This window comes from Cebidichthys violaceus, unplaced genomic scaffold, assembly GCF_023349555.1.
Source record: "Cebidichthys violaceus isolate CVI_PGR_0920_01 unplaced genomic scaffold, fCebVio1.0.p SCAF_105, whole genome shotgun sequence".
NCBI lineage: Eukaryota > Metazoa > Chordata > Actinopteri > Perciformes > Stichaeidae > Cebidichthys > Cebidichthys violaceus.
The window spans coordinates 176,568-195,750 of record NW_027176269.1 but is presented as its reverse complement, the minus strand read 5'-3'; the positions used below and the strand labels follow the sequence as shown (position 1 = coordinate 195,750).

At 46.9% G+C, this 19,183-nt stretch overlaps 1 protein-coding gene across 1 annotated transcript in view; it reads right to left on the bottom strand.

Annotated features, from left to right (window-relative positions):
• ccdc102a (coiled-coil domain containing 102A) overlaps nucleotides 1-11,476 on the bottom strand; it is a 62,206-nt gene extending 50,730 nt beyond the window's left edge. Inside the window, exon 1 of the mRNA XM_068731955.1 lies at nucleotides 11,332-11,476. The gene's annotated coding sequence lies outside the window, so the exon portion shown is untranslated. The remainder of the gene's footprint in view (nucleotides 1-11,331) is intronic.
• Nucleotides 11,477-19,183: the final 7,707 nt, after the last annotated feature.

Here is a 19,183-nt window from a genome sequence, read left to right as displayed (position 1 = left end):
ACGGAGGTCATTCCTCAAACGATGCTGAAGCGTCCGTGAGTTGTGAGTTTACAGATAGTAACAATCCCTCCTCGGCATTGTGGAGGTTACTCATGGCTTTTTGCCGGTTACACCTTCAGTCTATGGTCAGATTTCTTGGTCTACATTTTGTTCATACGCTCTCTGGCGTTTTCGGAGAATAACGCACACAGAGTTTGCTCTGCGATGCCAAACGTGAGCGTTAAACAAAGCTTAACCATCCCAGAAGGCTCTTACACAATGGAAACGCTGTTCACTACTCCAGTAGAAAGGACACAACTGAGATACAACCCGGCAACGGGAGGCAACAGATATGCTCTGAATTCCGTATGGAGAACCTGCAACTGATCCAAAGTCAGATCACACGTAACTCAACCAGACCACATCCTTAAAGGAGCTCAGACTTCTCAGCATCCTGACGCGATCCAAACTTAAACTATACATCTAGAAAACGCATTGAAGTCTTGAAATGAAAGTTAGTTGAGAGAAGTTCTCCGCTGCACACAGTGAGAGCAGCGTAAAGAGTGTTTGTTCTGCTGCAGTGAAGACAGACGCTGGTTAGAGCCTTGAAGACGGAGATAAGGACGCTCTTTAGAGACCTGTTGTTGCAGCACAGGGGATTAGAGGACTTGATATGACCTTTGTTTCTGTGATACTCCACAGAGGCACCTGGGTTTGGTGTTGTCTGAGCAACAGCAGATGCAATTGAGCGTTAAAACCGAGTAAATCTGTGTGTGAGCCCAGTGGAGGGGGGGGGTCCCACACACACACACACACACACACACACACACACACACACACACACACACACACACACACACACACACACACACACACACACACACACACACACACACACACACACACACACACACACACTGCTGTGGCCCATGGGTTTGGGTAGAGACAACACAATCGCACCCCGACTGTCACACGCTCTTCTATCTGAAACATGAAATAACAGCTGTAGACCATTTCATCTGACACGCCTTACTTTGTACAAGCTGCTTCATCCAAACACCGGAAACATACTAAATGTATAAGCTTAAAGCAAACGAATGAATGTTTAACAGGAAGAACACGACCATAGGCAGTGTGAGAGGTGGATGTAGTCACCGTGACGCCAAACTCTGGCTGTTCTGAAGCCTGGACTTCAACATTTCGTCAGTCACAGTCAGTCACAGTCTTGGTTGTTTTTTACAACCAGAAGTGACACGAGAGGCTGGAGCAAAATACCACAGAACTATGAATAACACATTTTTAGGTGACCGGAATGTTACAATTAACTTTCATGAACTTTTGTGAGACAAAAACAGCTCCAGACCGGACAACGCCGTGGTAACGATCAGTTAACCACAAGGAAACCCATTCCCTGCTTCATGGTCCATTTTACTCTAAATGGACCATTTCAAAATATACAATGTAGGAGTACCAGACGTCTGCCTGAAGTCGAAGCTCAATACTGCTCGCTAGCTAACGGAGACACATTGGTGACGTATAGATTGTAAAAGGAAGCAGGCCGGTTTTACAGGCTACTACACAGCAGCATCCGCCCCGCTGGCACCAACCACCACTCTCTGGTTGAGGCCGACAGCCAAGTCTGGCTACCGAGAGGGAGCGGACTCCGACTAACGGTCCAGAAATACCTCCATCTAGAACGCCGTACGACCACTCCGGACCACTCCTGTGTGTGTGATCTGCATGAGGTCAGCAGTCAGGACTGCACTCGTAGAGACGTTACCCACTGACCACAGGCAGAGGTTCAACAGGCGTACTCAAATGGAGGAACTCCAAAAGCAGAGGCTTGCTGAAGCGCCGCTTCATCGAGTGTCGATTCATTCATGAGTCAGAGACGCTACGGCTGACCAAGTGTCGGCATCTATCACGGCTGAGAGTTCCCGCCGAGGCCCACGCACCCTCCAGACAGGAAGAACGGTTGAACTCTGCAGAAACATTTGACTTTACAACACTCGAAATGATGAAGGCACTCGCAAAGGACGAGGTGGTACAAAACGTACACCCTACTTTGAGGTTTCATTTAACCAGATTCCATTTTCTATTTTCAAAATGTACCAAAACATTGGCGACGAGGAAGATCTTGGGTAGATGATAATAAGAATGAATATGAAACACAATTTAGATCAAACCTTCTAAACTACAAAGAATTGACATCAAACCCTGTTCCTCAGCTCGTTCCCCAGATGTTGAGCTGAGGCTGACTTACAGAGGGAACCATGATGAATGGAGACGCTGTCGACTCTTTCAGCCGGGAAGAACTCACAGACGGTTACTGATTGGTTTGGGATACGGGATAAACAAATTGACCCCAAATTGAAACCTTTGACTGGACTGAAAAAGAATAAAACAAAATCATACAACTAAAATGATGTTTAACATAAACAAAACATTTTAAATGATCTTGAAGGCACATTTCAACACAGGATGCACATGTAGCACCTTACCGCACGCTTTCCACACTAAATAATGTCGCTAACATTGAAACAAATAAAGTTTAGAACAAACAAAAGTCGCACAAATGTGTTATTAACCGGTACTTCAGTGAATGCGGTCAGGTCATGGTTCATGTGAAGACACCATGGAGCTCCTCACCATGAGACATGAGACGTCTCTGAAGACTTCTAACTGACCGTGCAGCTTCTGGAATGTCGGTCTGAAGAAGCCAGACTCTGCTCCAGACTAAGTCTAAATGTGACCGTTTCACGTGGTCGCATTGGGTTTGCATGATGATCATTATCATGGGTGGTGCCCCCTCCCCCCCCCCCTCCCCCCTCCCCCCCTCCCCCCCTCCAGCACTTGGCGCCCTACGCACAGCGCGTGATGCGTGTACATGGCGGCGTAGATCATTTACAAAACAAATCTGTTTATCTGCTAAACGTGTTCAAAAGATGGAAGCAGTCTACAGATGATTGTTTTAAAAAGCGACAGGAGGAGGAGGAGGAGGAGGAGGAGGAGGAGGAGGAGGAGGAGGAGGAGGAGGCTGGTTGAGAGGGAGAGACGACGAGAGGTTCCGACTAGGACGCAGCTGATTAATATCATGCTGCGCCGAAAACAGGGTGCGACCAAATCATGTGCACCAGTGGAGGAGTTGGTCTGGAGCCCCAGAAAATTGTGTTGGGCAGTTCTTTTATGTTGTACGGACAATTCATGAGAAATTAATCAGCAGGACATGATTGTCACATTGAATATCAGTAAAGCAAAACGTAGTCAGGGTATAAATCTGTCCCTTGGTCCAACCTGAGCTAGGCCTACAACCCCGGATGGTGGGGGTCACTCCCAGCAGTCAGCCATCTGCTGCTCCTATTCTCTACATCTGGAAGACAGATTACCCAGAGGCCACCAGAAGTAGCCGATGATGATGTCATCCATCCTCAAACAGGAAGCCTGTGCGTGTGTTTACATGCACGCTGTGCGTTACAGGGAGAGTTATGGCTTCTTCCTAGTTAAGGAGCCTGGAAGGAGAGCGTGTATTTCAAAAAGTGACACATGCAAACACGCCAGCCGTCGAGTAAAAATGCAAACTCCGAGCAAGACAATGTGCTCGTCATGACAACGCACCGTTTGAATGCATTGGAGAGCAAAGCTCCAGTGACAGAGCGGACCGAAGGCATTCCTCTGCCTGCTCCAACTCAACCTCTGCTGCCAGCCATAATTACCAAGTCTTAAACAAACAGCTAAACATAGACACACACACACACACACACACACACACACACACACACACACACACACACACACACACACACACACACACACACACACACACACACACACACACACACACTCCCTCCTCCAAAGAATAAAACACCGCCTTCACTCACACTGCAGCTCTATGACTGCCTCTGGTTTTCAGTTTGATAACCCTTCATGCGACCAGTGAAGCCACAGGGGTTTCATATGCATTCACACCGGTTCACTAACAGTGTGTGACTAACGAGAGAGAGAGAGAGAGAGAGAGAGAGAGAGAGAGAGAGAGACAGAGACAGACAGAGAGACAGAGACAGAGAGAGAGACAGAGAGAGAGAGAGACAGAGACAGAGAGAGAGAGAGAGACAGAGAGAGAGAGACAGAGAGAGAGACAGAGAGCGAGAAAGAGACAGAGAGCGAGAGAGAGACAGAGAGCGAGAGAGAGACAGAGAGCGAGAGAGAGACAGAGACAGAGAGAGAGACAGAGAGACAGAGAGCGAGAGAGAGACAGAGAGCGAGAGAGAGACAGAGAGCGAGAGCGAGAGCGAGAGCGAGAGATCCATTTACAACCTACATTTGGAAATTACTGAGGAGGGTTAGAGTAACATTTCATTTGAGTTCTTCTGAGATTAAAAACATGAATCAAATACATTTTTTAACATGCGGACCCTGATTCTCTACCGTAGAAAACTTAAACCACACACTATGTCACATCCGGTGTTTTGTTGGGATCCGCTGGGCTAACAGATGTGCTGTCTTCCCACCACCTCCACCTCTCTCTGGTCCCGCCTTGCACATCAGTACAGCAGTTTAAAAACAGCTTGTCACGCTATGGAAGGACATTAACCCCCAAAGACTGTGAATGCAACCTCAACAAATTGACCTTCCAGATCCGTGCGTGGATCTCTGGACCCATGGGCGATCAGTCTGAAGAGGGATCAGTACGGAGCTAAACTTCTGGGGTTTCCCGCGTAGCCAGCGGATACCCGGCTCACGGTCCGATTGGCAACTTGAGATGCCTGGAGAACCCGTTTCACAAGTAGCCGGTCTACGAGCTCATTTTAAACCAAATAAAAAGCCAACCCATCGTCAGACGATAGCTGACGGGGTTCAGAGAAAGCATTGCGACCAAAGCGTCCCGCCTGCGTGTGAATGCAGAACCTGCTTAAAGAGACACATCCTCATCCGTGTTCATCATCTACGCCGACCGTTACTACGAGCAACCGCAGACACACTGACAGCTGAACATGTAGATGCTGTGAACACTTTTAATTCGATGTTTAAAGCTTGCTAACTTGTCTAGATGGCTGAGGCAAAACGGCACTTTGGTTGCCAGTATTTGTGATGACGCCGGCTGTACGAGGCTCTGTACAGATGCATCCTGAAGCTTTGTTTGTACTCGCGCTTGGCGGCGTAGCGTGAGCCCCGAGCATGAAAAGTGCTTTCATCAGTGAACTACCTGTGACCTGTGATCGCCCGCCAAGTTACAAAAAGTCAGAGGCGCACGATCCAAGGAGCCGACCTGCCCCACCGCCGGCCGTGATTACCTACTTTTCTGGCTCGTGCGCCTCGTGCCGGCTTCACCGCGGCGAGTATAAACTACGCTTCATGCCTCCCCTTGCAGATGACTCACTCAGCTTGGCCGTAACTTTGTCTGAGGTGCTTCTGCTGCTTCTACAGACCTCATGCAGACAACAACGTGACACCCAAGACCTCCGGGAGGGCCTAACAAGACACGGAGATGGAGAGAAAAACACGGCGGGAAACAGAGCCGAGGAAGGGAGGAGCGTGTGAACAGAGAGAGAAGGAGAGCTAGGTGGAAGGGGAGATGCTGAGAGGAAAGTAAACAGTGTGAGGGGATTGGAATGTGTTTGACTGAAGGTACACTGAGGGCCTGGCTGCCAGCTCCTTACCAGCTGCTCTTAACTGCACGAGAGCAAATATGACAGCATTCTTAGCACGGCGCCACGGGCCTGGACCGCTCAGCTCTGGTCTCGTAATGAGTTGAAATGCACTTCAGACACAAAGATGCCGTTTGGGAGGAAAAGAGAGGAGCGATGGGACGGAGCAGACCGAGGCGGAGGAGCCGAAAGACTCCTCCGGGTCGGAGTTGCAGCGGGTGGGGCGACAAACGAGAGGAAGTTGACGTCCCACACAGGAAGACGGACCAACAAAAGGTCTGCCGGACCGACACGGGACACAAACTGGAGAGAACGGACCAAGCCAGAGTTTTATATCATTATAAACTGAATGTCTTTAGGATTTGCACAGTTGGAACAAGAAACTGGAAGTCATCACAACGGGTGTTTTTATAGTGACAAGAAGAAAAAGTATGGCCTCGCGGTTTTGTTACTTCACCAACCGTTCATGTTGCGTTTTACATCCATGTCTGTCCCAAATGTCCTCATTTTATCCCATCAGACATTTGTGTGAATCTGTCATAACTGGTGTATGAATTCTCTAGTTAAGGTCAGGTTAGGAATAAGGTTCACACCAAATTCTAATCAGTTTCATCTTGAGTCCAGGTGGCCAGCTGTCTCAAGATTTGGAGAAATTCCCTCAAGGCGTTCCTGAAATATAACGTGAAAGACCGGGACGGACCTGAAGACATGATGCCGACGTGGAGGAATGATGAGACACCTGACGTCCCTCAAACCACAGGAACAAGTCCTGACCCGCGGTCCTCTTCGGCTCATTAACTCTCCAACAAAATCAATCAAAAAAATCTGATTATATGATACTCCACACACGGACCAGACCTGGTGTCTGAACCAGGAGCACATGGCTTCTTGTTCCGTCTTTCAGGGAGGAGTTGTTTCCATGACAACCACACAGAAGTCATCCTTTGCAACATGCGCCGTGCACGTCGGTGTAACGAGAGAGAGAGAGAGAGAGAGAGAGAGAGAGAGAGAGAGAGAGAGAGAGAGAGAGAGAGAGAGAGAGAGAGAGAGAGAGAGAGAGAGAGAGAGAGAGAGAGAGAGAGAGAGAGCAGATGGTGTCTGCTGTGTGAGACCATGAAGGACGTTTTGAGACGGCGTCCCATCGAACATTCAGATTTAAACTAGCTTGAAGTCCCTCCAGTTACATTTCTGTTTGTTGTTTATTCCTTTTATGCGGTTTGGAGATGATTCACTGACTCTAAAGAAAAGTGGTCGGAGATTTGAACCACTTCATGAGTTCTGCACACGCTCTGTCCGCAGACGACCGGATCACCCAGGAGGCAGGTCGACTCCCGCAGAGGTGCCGGTATTTTCTCTGTGTGTCACTGCAAATATGTACATAAGCTCGGTGGTCTGCTGGGGGGGCAGTTTAGTTGACGGCAACTACACGAGAAGAGACGATCCCGATCCGTGCAACCTCACCAGGGCTCCAGACCACCCAGAACACTGCAGCACAGAGATCAGAAACCAGCGCTTCTCTCTCTGCTGCTGCTGGGATGAACGGCACAAACGGACCAGTCGGCTCAGACAGGAGCCTCTGGGGAATGTTCTGAAGTTGGAGGTTAATTATTGCACTTATTTAGGGGACAATTTACTGTAATTGTTTCTTCTTTTTTTACTTTATCGAAGAAGTCAGCCCAAACATTGCAAGGCTGGAGGGTTTTCTGTGGAATGCATATTCAAGCTATTGATCATCTTCATCATAGATCAGTCATTTCGTCTAGAAGATATCAGACATGAGTGTAGAACCATCACAGCTTCCTTAACGAGGGACAGTTCACCCAAAAACTCAAAACACATACACATCTGTATCCATAAAACAGTTCAGATCGATAAACAACACTGCAGTTAAGAGGGGAAATGGAATGTTTTGACTTTAAGGGTGAACTGTCCCTTTAAGGCATGTTCAGTCCAAACAACGATCCAATGCTGGCTTGATAAATAACTTTAACGATTCACTGATGATCAAGAGATTTCTGTCGTTTGACGATTAATTAATCGACCGATCATCTCAGCCTGGAGGGGATGCTGACGTGACACTCTTGGATCACTTCTTTATTGAATTGTTTTGAATCTTTGGTGACTACAGTTGAAGGACAGGACCGTACTCTCCGTATATTGCTGAGTATCATTTTTAAAAATGTTCAATACTTGGTCAGTTTGATGTCTGACTCTCAGTTCTGATATGAAGAATGTAGATTTGTATCATTTAATGAATACTTCTCCATCCTCTTCTCAAAGCTAAACGTGTTCAACATCTGAAGTAAATCAAGTTATAATGAAAACTTGAAATGTCCCAGAGATACAAACATCACCACGGTGTTTACCGGTCGCCTCATTAATATTCACAAACTGTTCACTGTGAAACTGACCGCTTCAATTTACACGTTTTCACAAGCAGCTTTCTCCCCGTGCATATCCAGCTCATCACACTTCATCATACTGAGACACACACACACACACACACACACACACACACACACACACACACACAGGAGGAGCAGTGATATACAGGAGGAGCAGTGATATACAGGAGGAGCAGGAGGAGCAGTGATATATATATACAGTTGTGGTCAAAAGTTTACATACACTTGTAAAGAACATAATGTCATGGCTCTCTTGAGTTTCCAGTTATTTCTACAACTCTGATTTTTCTCCGATAGAGTGATTGGAACAGATACTTCTTTGTCACAAAAAACATTCATGAAGTTTGGTTCTTCATGGCCTCTTAACTTCTTGTGAGTGATTATGAGTGACTACAGCCGGTGACTTCTCTGAGGCCATTTAAATAGGGCTCATTGGATACAAACGCCCACAAACGCTACAATGGGAAAGTCAAAGGAGCTCAGCATGGATCTGAAAAAGCAAATCATTGACTTGAACAAGTCAGGAAAGTCACTTGGAGCCATTTCAAAGCAGCTGCAGGTCCCAAGAGCAACAGTGCAAACAATTGTTTGTAAGTATAAAGTGCATGGCACTGTTTTGTCACTGCCACGATCAGGAAGAAAACGCAAGCTATCACCTGCTGCTGACAGAAAATTGGTCTGGAGGGTGAAGGGTCAACCGAGAACCACCAAAAAGCAGATCTGCCAAGAATTAGAAGCTGCTGGAACACAGGTGTCAGTGTCCACAGTCAAGCGTGTTTTGCATCTCCATGGACTGAGAGGCTGCCGTGCAAGAAGGAAGCCCTCGCTCCAAAAGCGGCACCTTAAGGCTCGACTGAAGTTTGCTGCTGATCACGTGGACAAAGATAAGACCTTCTGGAGGAAAGTTCTGTGGTCAGACGAAACAAAAATCGAGCTGTTTGGCCACAATGCCCAGCAATATGTTTGGAGGAGAAAAGGTGAGGCCTTTAACCCCAAGAACACCATGCCTACCGTCAAGCACGGTGGTGGTAGTATTATGCTGTGGGGCTGTTTTGCTGCCAATGGAACTGGTGCTTTACAGAGAGTAAATGGGATAATGAAGAAGGAGGATTACCTTCAAATTCTTCAAGATAACCTAAAATCATCAGCCCAAGGTTGGGTCTTGGGCGCAGTTGGGTGTTCCAACAGGACAATGACCCCAAACACACATCACAAGTGGTAATGGAATGGCTAAATCAGGCTAGAATTAGGGTTTTAGAATGGCCTTCCCAAAGTCCTGACTTAAATCCCATTGAGAACATGTGGACAATGCTGAAGAAACAAGTCCATGTCAGAAAGCCATCAAATTTAACTGAACTGCACCAATTCTGTCAAGAGGAGTGGTCAAAGATTCAACGAGAAGCTTGCCAGAAGCTTGTGGATGGCTACCAAAAGCGCCTAATTGAAGTGAAAATGGCCAAGGGACATGTAACCAAATATTAGCACTGCTGTATGTATATTTTTGACCCAGCAGATTTGATCACTTTTTCTGTTAACCCATAATAAAGTCATGAAAGAACCAAACTTCATGAATGTTTTTTGTGACAAAGAAGTATCTGTTCCAATCACTCTATCAGAGAAAAATCAGAGTTGTAGAAATAACTGGAAACTCAAGAGAGCCATGACATTATGTTCTTTACAAGTGTATGTAAACTTTTGACCACAACTGTGTCTACTGTATATACATATATGACAGTGAAGTTTAACTGGAGACTTCAGAGGAGTCACCACCGCTCCGGTCCTGTTGAACTACAGAACTCACCCTGAACTAGTTGTTGCAGAGTGAAGTTTGTTTTTCTCACAAATGATCTTTGGACCGAGTGCAGAGACACCTGGTCCAATATCACTGCTCCTCCTGCTCCTCCTGTACATCACTGCTCCTCCTGCTCCTCCTGTACATCACTGCTCCTCCTGTACATCACTGCTCCTCCTCCTGTACATCACTTCTCCTCCTGTACATCACTGTTCCTCCTCCTGTACATCACTGCTCCTCCTGTATATCACTACTCCTCCTGTACATCACTGCTCCTCCTCCTGTACATCACTGCTCCTCCTGTACATCACTGCTCCTCCTCCTGTACATCACTGCTCCTCCTGTACATCACTGCTCCTCCTCCTGTACATCACTGCTCCTCCTGTACATCACTGCTCCTCCTCCTGTACATCACTACTCCTCCTGTACATCACTGCTCCTCCTCCTCCTGTACATCACTGCTCCTCCTCCTGTACATCACTGCTCCTCCTGTATATCACTACTCCTCCTGTACATCACTGCTCCTCCTCCTGTACATCACTGCTCCTCCTGTACATCACTGCTCCTCCTCCTGTACATCACTGCTCCTCCTGTACATCACTGCCCCTGAACAAGTACAACACAGGTACGTTCTGTGTATTAAGGTACATCGACGGGGACGAATACTCCCGGTAATAAAACATTGTACTCTCAGAAGCGGAGACGGGACATTTCCATCTTTGTGTGGAGATAAAAGTCAACAAGTTGGACGCCGGTTAAGAAGAATCTTTGGAAGATTACAAAGAGAGAGACCCGATCCAACGTGGAGCTGATCCCAAAGAAGACCACCGCCAAGAGGACTTGACCTCAGGAGCTCACAGCCCTGAAGGGTCACTGCTGAGACACCTTCACCTCCTCACTGCAGCTAGGGAGCATCCTTCAGCTGATATGGATGAGAGTGTGAGCACAAATCAAGTTACTGAACTTCCAGAAGATCTATATTTAGTAATTGTCTCTCATGAAGATGCAGCGGTGACATTCCTGATTCCTGACCTCGGGTTCCAGGAGGGGTTCCCCCGCTTTGAGAACCTTTGCTACAGGCTGCTTTCTGGAACTCAGCCATCGTCTCTTATTGTCTCTTATTGTCTCTTATTGCAGGTAGTTACACATTCACCAAAACAAAGCGAGTTTAAACATTTTAAAAAGTCGATAAGCAACGAGGAGGAGGGGGGGGGGAGAAACCAGTGTGAACTTCAGAGGCTGCAACAGTCAGACGCGCTTTCCTTGTTGTAACAACGTGTCTCACACACCGGGAGACATCCCGGTGAAGCGACGGAGAAGACGAACTACCTCTTCCAAACACGCAGAGCTCTGCTCGTTGCTTATTAAAAACGCATAATGTCGCTGCACATGGGACAGAAACTCGATAGAACATCATGGTTTCCGTGTCATTTGACACCCGTGTGTGTGTAAAGCAGCGGACTCAGTCAAACTATCGGCGACTGTGACAACAAAGCAGAGGCGCACGTACCGTAAAGGACGCACCGGGGAGACCGCCGTTAAATCCGCCTGAAAGACGTTTCTTAATCCCGGTACCGCAGCAGAAGGTTCCCCGTCTTCTCCAGCCAAACGTCGGTCTGCTAGCTGCTCTCCTTCTGCTTTTTCTTCTCTCCACTCTGGCGTGGATGGGAAAACGTCGTCCTCGCGGAGGAGAGAAAAGGGGGCGGGTCTCGAGCGCTGAGGGCAACACGCCCGACCAATCGGCTATCGATATGACAACGAGGCCCCGCTTTGAGCCAATCGGGTTCTGTTTCCAGCACACAGCCGCGCGGTCATTGGTCGGCAGGGTGAAGACCTCCCAGTTGAAATCAGTACAGCACCGGGAGGAGAGCTGGCGGAATGTGACACCAGGCTCGCTGGAGGTGAGCTGCGCCTCGCCTGGAAAGTGGAGCAGAGCAGAAGGTGTGGACAAAAAACTGCGGACAGTGTTCAGCTGCCTTCAGAGAATAAACAGAAAGTCATAGAAATAGTTATATCCTGGTAGAACCGATCATCGCAAACTTACTATTTGCTCACTTCCTCTTCAGTGCAGCTGTTCACAATTGCCGCTAGGAGGTGCTAAAGGACATACAAAATAAGAGAGAATGGAGAATTAATAAATGACCCCAACTTCTACTACTCTGGAGTCCAGGGATTACATTAAACGCTGTGCAACATTTTAATTGAAACCAACTGGTGGTCGAAAGCATAGCTGCTAAACCTCAGTATCCATTATTACAAAATGGAAAGAATGTGACACCAAGGCAGACCTTAAAGAGAGGCCCAAAACCAAAGGACCAGACAAGGAGGACCTGAACCAGAGAGGCGATGAAGAGTCCACAGATGGCCGTTAAAGAGCAGGAGAAGTCCACAGGGAGGACTTGAGTTTCTGTCCACGGGACCACTTTGAGCCGAAAAGATAGAAAAGCTACAGAGCGCTTCAATTAACAATGCCAGCTGGTGACATATGACACAGTGCAGAAGGGTCGGTGGACTGTCACTACACAAGCTAATGTTGCAATGCCAAATATGAATCAGAAAGCAAAACAACACACAATTCATTGTATATCAGGAAATACTCCTTTGATCGCTTTCATTCTGCATGGAGGTTTTTAATGCAACAAATTACTAACACGCTGGACTTTAAATACATTCCCATGAAGTACACAAAGTTTTTAAGAATCAGGGCTAAAATGTCATTTTCCTATATTTATATTTTAAAGGTTGATTAAAATGGTCACATTCAGGCAGAAAGTCATAATAACGGCTCTTCTGAAAACATGATGTGTAATAAGTAAAATAAGTAATAATCCTGCTGCTAGTCAGAAAAGACTCAATGTAAATGATCACACTGTGTAAACGTATTATGTTATATTACTTATTAATGTCGAACACGTCATGAAGCACAGTCAGTTAACGTTAGATCCGGTGTGTCTGGAGATGTAGATGTAAATGAACGTACCACTATCTGAGCTGTGCGTAAAAAAGAGACTGTGGCTGCAGACAACAAAGATTCATGCTGCTGACGGTTGCAGGTATTTATTGACCAACAACGTTACAGATTGTGTAAGCAGTTGTTATTGACAGTATTGGTAAGAATCAGGCATATGAGGTCCTGAACGTGCACCACATCCAAAAGAAACTAAAATAAAGTATTTTGAGCAGATGGAAACTCAAATATACATCATTTATCAACATTTAGCATTGTTGGACTTGACACGGGTTGACCCGGAGCAAACCGCTTGGAAACCTTCTGTTGGAAAAGGATTTGTTGGAGAACTAAACCGGAAGAAGAAACGAGAGAAGAGAGTTCATTGTGTGAGTGACTGCTGCCCAGCGGAGGTGCACCTGCTGGACCAGGACGTCTTCTAGCACCACACAAGCTGCATTAATTCATCGAGCACATCATGTCTGTACGAATAAGTCATCTAAAATGATGACTTTTAAGGTGAACATTTAATGGAATGTTGGGGAAATAACACTTTTGATGGCAGCAGACACGTAACATGAATATTAGATGATATCAATTTGCGGATTTTCGTGGGACTGGTGAAGAACGTGTTAACAATGGTGTAGTGATATGAAAACACAGTTGTTTTGGTTTGGCCGCGACATTTTTTCCAAATTTGCAGTCGACGATTTGGAAAGCAAGATGGCGCCTGGGTCTTTTATTTTGAAAAATACAACTTTTCTTGCGATGGAAGGTGCAAGTGTTTACAACCAGAGTCTGTTCTTCGGTGTACGGGTTGAGTTTGTTTGTTGAAGCTTTGCTTCACAAGTATCCGGAGCTGTTACGCGTCATTTCAAGTTCAATGTTTATATTACATGAGATTAATTATATATCAATTCATTACAATTTTCATAAATGAGTCAAATCACAGCAGCATGTCCGTGATGTTATGAGCCTGAGTGAAGGAGATGAAGTACAGTTGTTGGATACAGCCAGAGCAGCTGTGTAGATTGTACTACTCACAGTACTTTATCCTCACATTTAGTATTTTAGGGTCAGGGTTTAGGATGGAGAGGTTGGTCATGCAGAGACTGTGTGTGTCTAAGATTTACAACTCAAACTGTGAGACTAACCAGTATTAAATGACCTGTTAATGCTATGGAAGCACAGACGTTTGTTTGGTTCTTTATATATTTCTTATATATAAAACAAAGAACCTGTAGATCAAAACGTTGCTTCAATAGAAACAGTGTGAAGAGTAATCATTCTGTGAATGCAGCGTCACATGACTCTCATCCTGTCAGCTGTAATAAAGTGCAGAATGTGCGGGGTGACCGGGGCTAAGTGGAGAGCAGGGCCGCCTATCAATCAGAGGGTCGGCGGTTCGATCCCCGGCTACTGCTCTACTAGTCTCATGTCAATGTGTCCTTGAGCAAGACACTTAACCCCAAAATGTCTCCCGTAGCTGCGTCTACGGTGTGTAGATAGATACTGAATTGTAAGTTGCTTTGGATAAAAGCATCTGTTAAATGACTGTCATGTAATGTGACCTTTTCCTCCTTCTCAGATGGATTGTCTGCCATTCCTGAAGAGAACAGCGTCGTCGACAACCATCCTCTCCCTCCTTTCCCTCCTCTCCATCCTCTCCACCACCTCTCTAACAAATATCAGGCCACATGAGCGTACATGGAGCCACCATAAACTACTGAAGGGCCTATCCTTAGGTCAAACACCTCCAGTTTTCCTTCAGTGTGATTGTCTACCCGACCACAGTGATCCCTCTGACTCCTCCCACTCTCACAGACCACCTGCAGCACTCCCTCTGCAGGGTGAGAGTCGTGGTGTCCCTGTAAAGTTGCCCAGTAGTTTGCCATCAGTTGCTTTCTCCTTAAATCCAGCGCTGTGTCTTCCATTTCTACATGTAGCTCTGCTACAACTTGGTGGGTAACCTACAAAATAAAAGCCCAACATTGTTTTTTTATTATTGAAATCCAATTAATTCCTGCAGTCTATAAATTATTCCCATGTTAAGTCACCTTCCATCTTCTCCATATGTAATGGGTGTGGGTTGGACATGGAACAAAGACAACTCAAGATTGTTTTCCAACATTTATTTATTTAAATTAAGACAAAATTCACCCATTAACTGCCTTCTGATCTGTTTCTGCACCTCTGCTCCCTCAGCAATAAGTGAAATGACAACGTGTGATTTCATTCTTGTGTTTTTACACATGGATACATTCTTTTGATATTACAGTATGTACAAAGTTCAGGATGCACGTTGCTAGACAAGGGATATTACAATTTCCAGGAAAACATCTGACCTAAATCATAACAACCCATTTCATCAAAACCATTACAAACAATATACACAAGAGGAAAAACAGGGACCCCTGGTGGGTAAAGTGAAGAGATGCGTGGGACTGGGTGACTAAACAGAGACAACAGAAATGAGAACATTACAAAAAGGAAAACTCATACTTGCAGAAGTCAATGCATAAACACATTCATTTCTGGCCTTCTGGTATTCTTCTGCAATTCTGTATCCAAACAAAATAAGGTAAATGTGAACGCTGGCTAAAATATTTCTTACAGTCTGAGCAGCTATACGGTTTCTCTCCTGTGTGGACTATCATGTGTCTCTTCAGATATCGACTCTTGCCAAATGTTTTCTCACACTCAGAGCATCTAAATAGTTTCTCACCAGCGCTCCATCCTGAATCACTGAGAAGGACTTCATGAGGTTTCACAGAGTTTGAACCTGACTGAGGTTCTCTGGTCTCCTTCCAATCAGCACTGTCATCAGTGTCTGGATCTAAGCTCCTGTCTGGTTCAGGTCCTCCACAGTCCTCTTCATCCGCTTCTCTTTCCATCTGTTCAGTTTGTCTTTGATGAAGCTGTGAGGACTGAGCTTCCTCTTCATCATCTTCACTCTTCACAGGAGTGAATGAGAACTTGACATCGGCCTCCTCCAGCTGCTCTCCCTCCTGACTGGTCCAGAGGTCCTCCTGTTCCTCTCTAATGTGTGGGGGCTCTGGGTCCTCCTGGTCCAGACTGGAGCGCCACTCCTGCTGCTCAGGGGGAACCTCTTGTACAACCACCAACAGCTGCTGGACGTCTGCAGGAAAACAGTAAACACACACGGAGACGTTACAAAGAAATGTTAGTATTGAGCAAATAGTCTCCTGTAAAAACAAAGTCCTGCCATCATTCCCTTACGCTCGCTGTGCACAGTCACAGCGCTCCAGCAGCAATGAGGTCATCAATAGTTTACATGGCAACATTGTTAAGTATTCAAAGAACCTGCATCCTCATAACGTCCGGCTGAGATTTGATCATGTGGGCAGTTATAGTTGACTGATGTACGTAAACCTGGCACCGTAGAACCTTCAGAACCACGTCACCGTGGACGTGCATCAGAGGTCCGTTTCTGAACCAATAGCACTTCACCTTGGTGGTCAGCCGTAGAGAACATCCATGTATCTCCACCAAAACAGCCTTTTGGACCCCCACCAGTCTGGGTTCAAAGTGGGTCACTCGACAGAGACGGCCCTCCTTGCGGTGACAGAGTCGCTTCACGCCGCAAGAGCTAACTCTCTCTCCTCTGTCCTGATTCTCCTGGACTTGTCTGCGGCGTTTGACACTGTGAACCATCAAATCCTCCTCTCATCCCTCGAGGGGATGGGTGTCTCAGGCTCTGCACTCTCCCTGTTTGCATCCTACCTGACGGGTCGATCCTACCAGGTGACCTGGAGGGGGGCCGTGTCGGAACCACGCATGCTGACTACGGGGGTTCCGCAAGGGTCAGTCCTGGGCCCCCTTCTCTTCTCGCTCTATACAACATCTCTGGGTTCTGTTATTCGCTCGCATGACTTCTCCTACCATTGTTATGCCGATGACACCCAGCTGGTCTTGTCATTTCCCCCCGGTGACACCCAAGTGGAGACGCGAATCGCTGCGTGTTTGGCTGACATCTCGAAGTGGATGACGACACACCACCTCAAGCTCAACCTAGACAAAACCGAGCTACTGTTCCTCCCGGGGGAGGGTTGCCCGCACCAGGACCTGTCCATCACCATTGATGATACCGTGGTGACGCCAACTCGGACTGCGAGGAACCTGGGTGTGACCCTGGATGACCAACTGTCATTCTCGGCAAACATTTCATCCGCCACACGCTCCTGCAGATTCCTGCTCTACAACATCAGGAGGATTCGTCCCTTCCTGACTGACGAGACAGAGCAGGTTCTCATCCAGGCTCTCGTCATCTCCCGCCTGGACTACTGACACTCTCTACTCGCCGAGCCCCGGCGTCGGCCATCAGACCTCTGGAGCTTGTCCAGAAAGCCGAAGCTCGCCTGGTGTTCAATCGCCCCAAGTTCTCCAACACAACTTCCTTTCTCCGTTCTCTACACTGGCTCCCTGTAAGAGCTCATCCAGTTTAAGACTCTGGTGCTAGAATACAGGGCAGTGAAAGGAACAGCTCCTTCCTATCTCCAGGCCATGGTCAAGCCTTACACCCCCGCCCGACCACTTCACTCTGCTGCCGTCGCTCAGAGGTCCTGGCGGCCGATCGACCCGGTCACGGCAGTTTTCTGTCCTGGTTCCTCAGTGGTGGAATGAACTTCCCACTGACGTCAGGACAGCGGAGTCGCTGGCCATCTTTCAGCGCAGGCTGAAAACCCACCTCTTCAGGAAGTGCTACCCTGAGCCTTCCACTTAGCACTTATTGTATTCATACTAGCTTGTTGCACTTATTGTATTGGTATTACTTATTGCACTAACTGTTTCTCTTGTTTCTGTACTTTGGCTCTGAGTTATGCTCTGCTTCATGCTCTTAGATGCTTGTTTAAAGGAAATGTACTTACGACTTCTGGTGACTAGTAGTTCTTTTGATTACCAATGTTGATGCACTTATTGTAAGTCGCTTTGGATAAAAGCATCTGACTGTAATGTAATGTAAAGATGATGAAACTGAAATGTGACAATAACAACAACGACACAATAGGAACTAATAAGCTTCATGTAGAGACTGCTCTCAGGAACCTAGAGGTCAAGGTCGAACCCCCCAGCCCCCTCCTAGACACACACACACACACACACACACACACACGATTGATTGTTGCTTTTAAGTAGTATGCTTGTAATTGTTTGATAGATGATGTAATAATTACTGATTTATGATCAGTGTTGATAAGTAAATGTTATATTTTAGGGAGCAGTTTTCTGTGATGATTTTGTGCGTTTGTGTTGTGATACCAGCTGGATGTTAGAGTCCATGCTCCACCGTTCACTCTGGATGTGGTAGAAATACTTTGACTATTGACATTTTGAGGGAACAGTATTGAGACCATCCACAGTCTGGTTATTGGTCGCTGATCCCAGGTGGTAATATTATATTTTATTATTACTCACATTACTATTTTATATACCATTAACGCACATTACCGACTTTGCTTCTTCACCAGAGTCTCTGTGCTTTCTCGCCTCGCAGGTTCCCGTGGATCCTGGTTTTACCTGGACCCTGGTCTGGCTTCCTGCCGTGGTTCTGTCATATGCATTGAATGTGTTATAACTCTGTTATGATCATCTATTGCACTTCTGTACATCCTGATAGAGGATCCCTCCTCTGTTGCTCTCTAAGGTCTCTCCCTCTTTTCTCCCCGTTAAAGGGTTTTTGGAGAGTTCTTCCTGTTCCGATGTGAGGGTTCCGATGTGAGGGTTCCGATGTGAGGGCTCCGATGTGAGGGTTCTGATGTGAGGGTTCCGATGTGAGGGTTCCGATGTGAGAGCTCAGATGTGAGGGTTCCGATGTGAGGGTTCTGATGTGAAGGCTCTGATGTGAGGGTTCTGATGTGAGGGTTCCGATGTGAGGGTTCCGATGTGAGAGCTCAGATGTGAGGGTTCTGATGTGAGGGTTCTGATGTGAGGGTTCTGATGTGAGAGCTCTGATGTGAGGGTTCTGATGTGAGAGTTCTGATGTGAGGGCTCCGATGTGAGGGTTCCAATGTGACGGCTCCGATGTGAGGGTTCCGATGTGAGGCTTCCGATGTGAGGGTTCCGATGTGAGGCTTCCGATGTGAGGGTTCCGATGTGAGGCTTCCGATGTGAGGGCTCCGATGTGAGGGTTCCGATGTGAGGGCTCCGATGTGAGGGTTCCGATGTGAGGGTTCCGATGTGAGGCTTCCGATGTGAGGGTTCCGATGTGAGGGTTCCGATGTGAGAGCTCCGATGTGAGGGTTCCGATGTGAGGGTTCCGATGTGAGGGTTCCGATGTGAGGGCTCCGATGTGAGGGTTCCGATGTGAGAGCTCTGATGTGAGGGTTCTGATGTGAGGGTTCCGATGTGAGGGTTCAGATGTGAGGGTTCTGATGTGAGGGTTCTGATGTGAGAA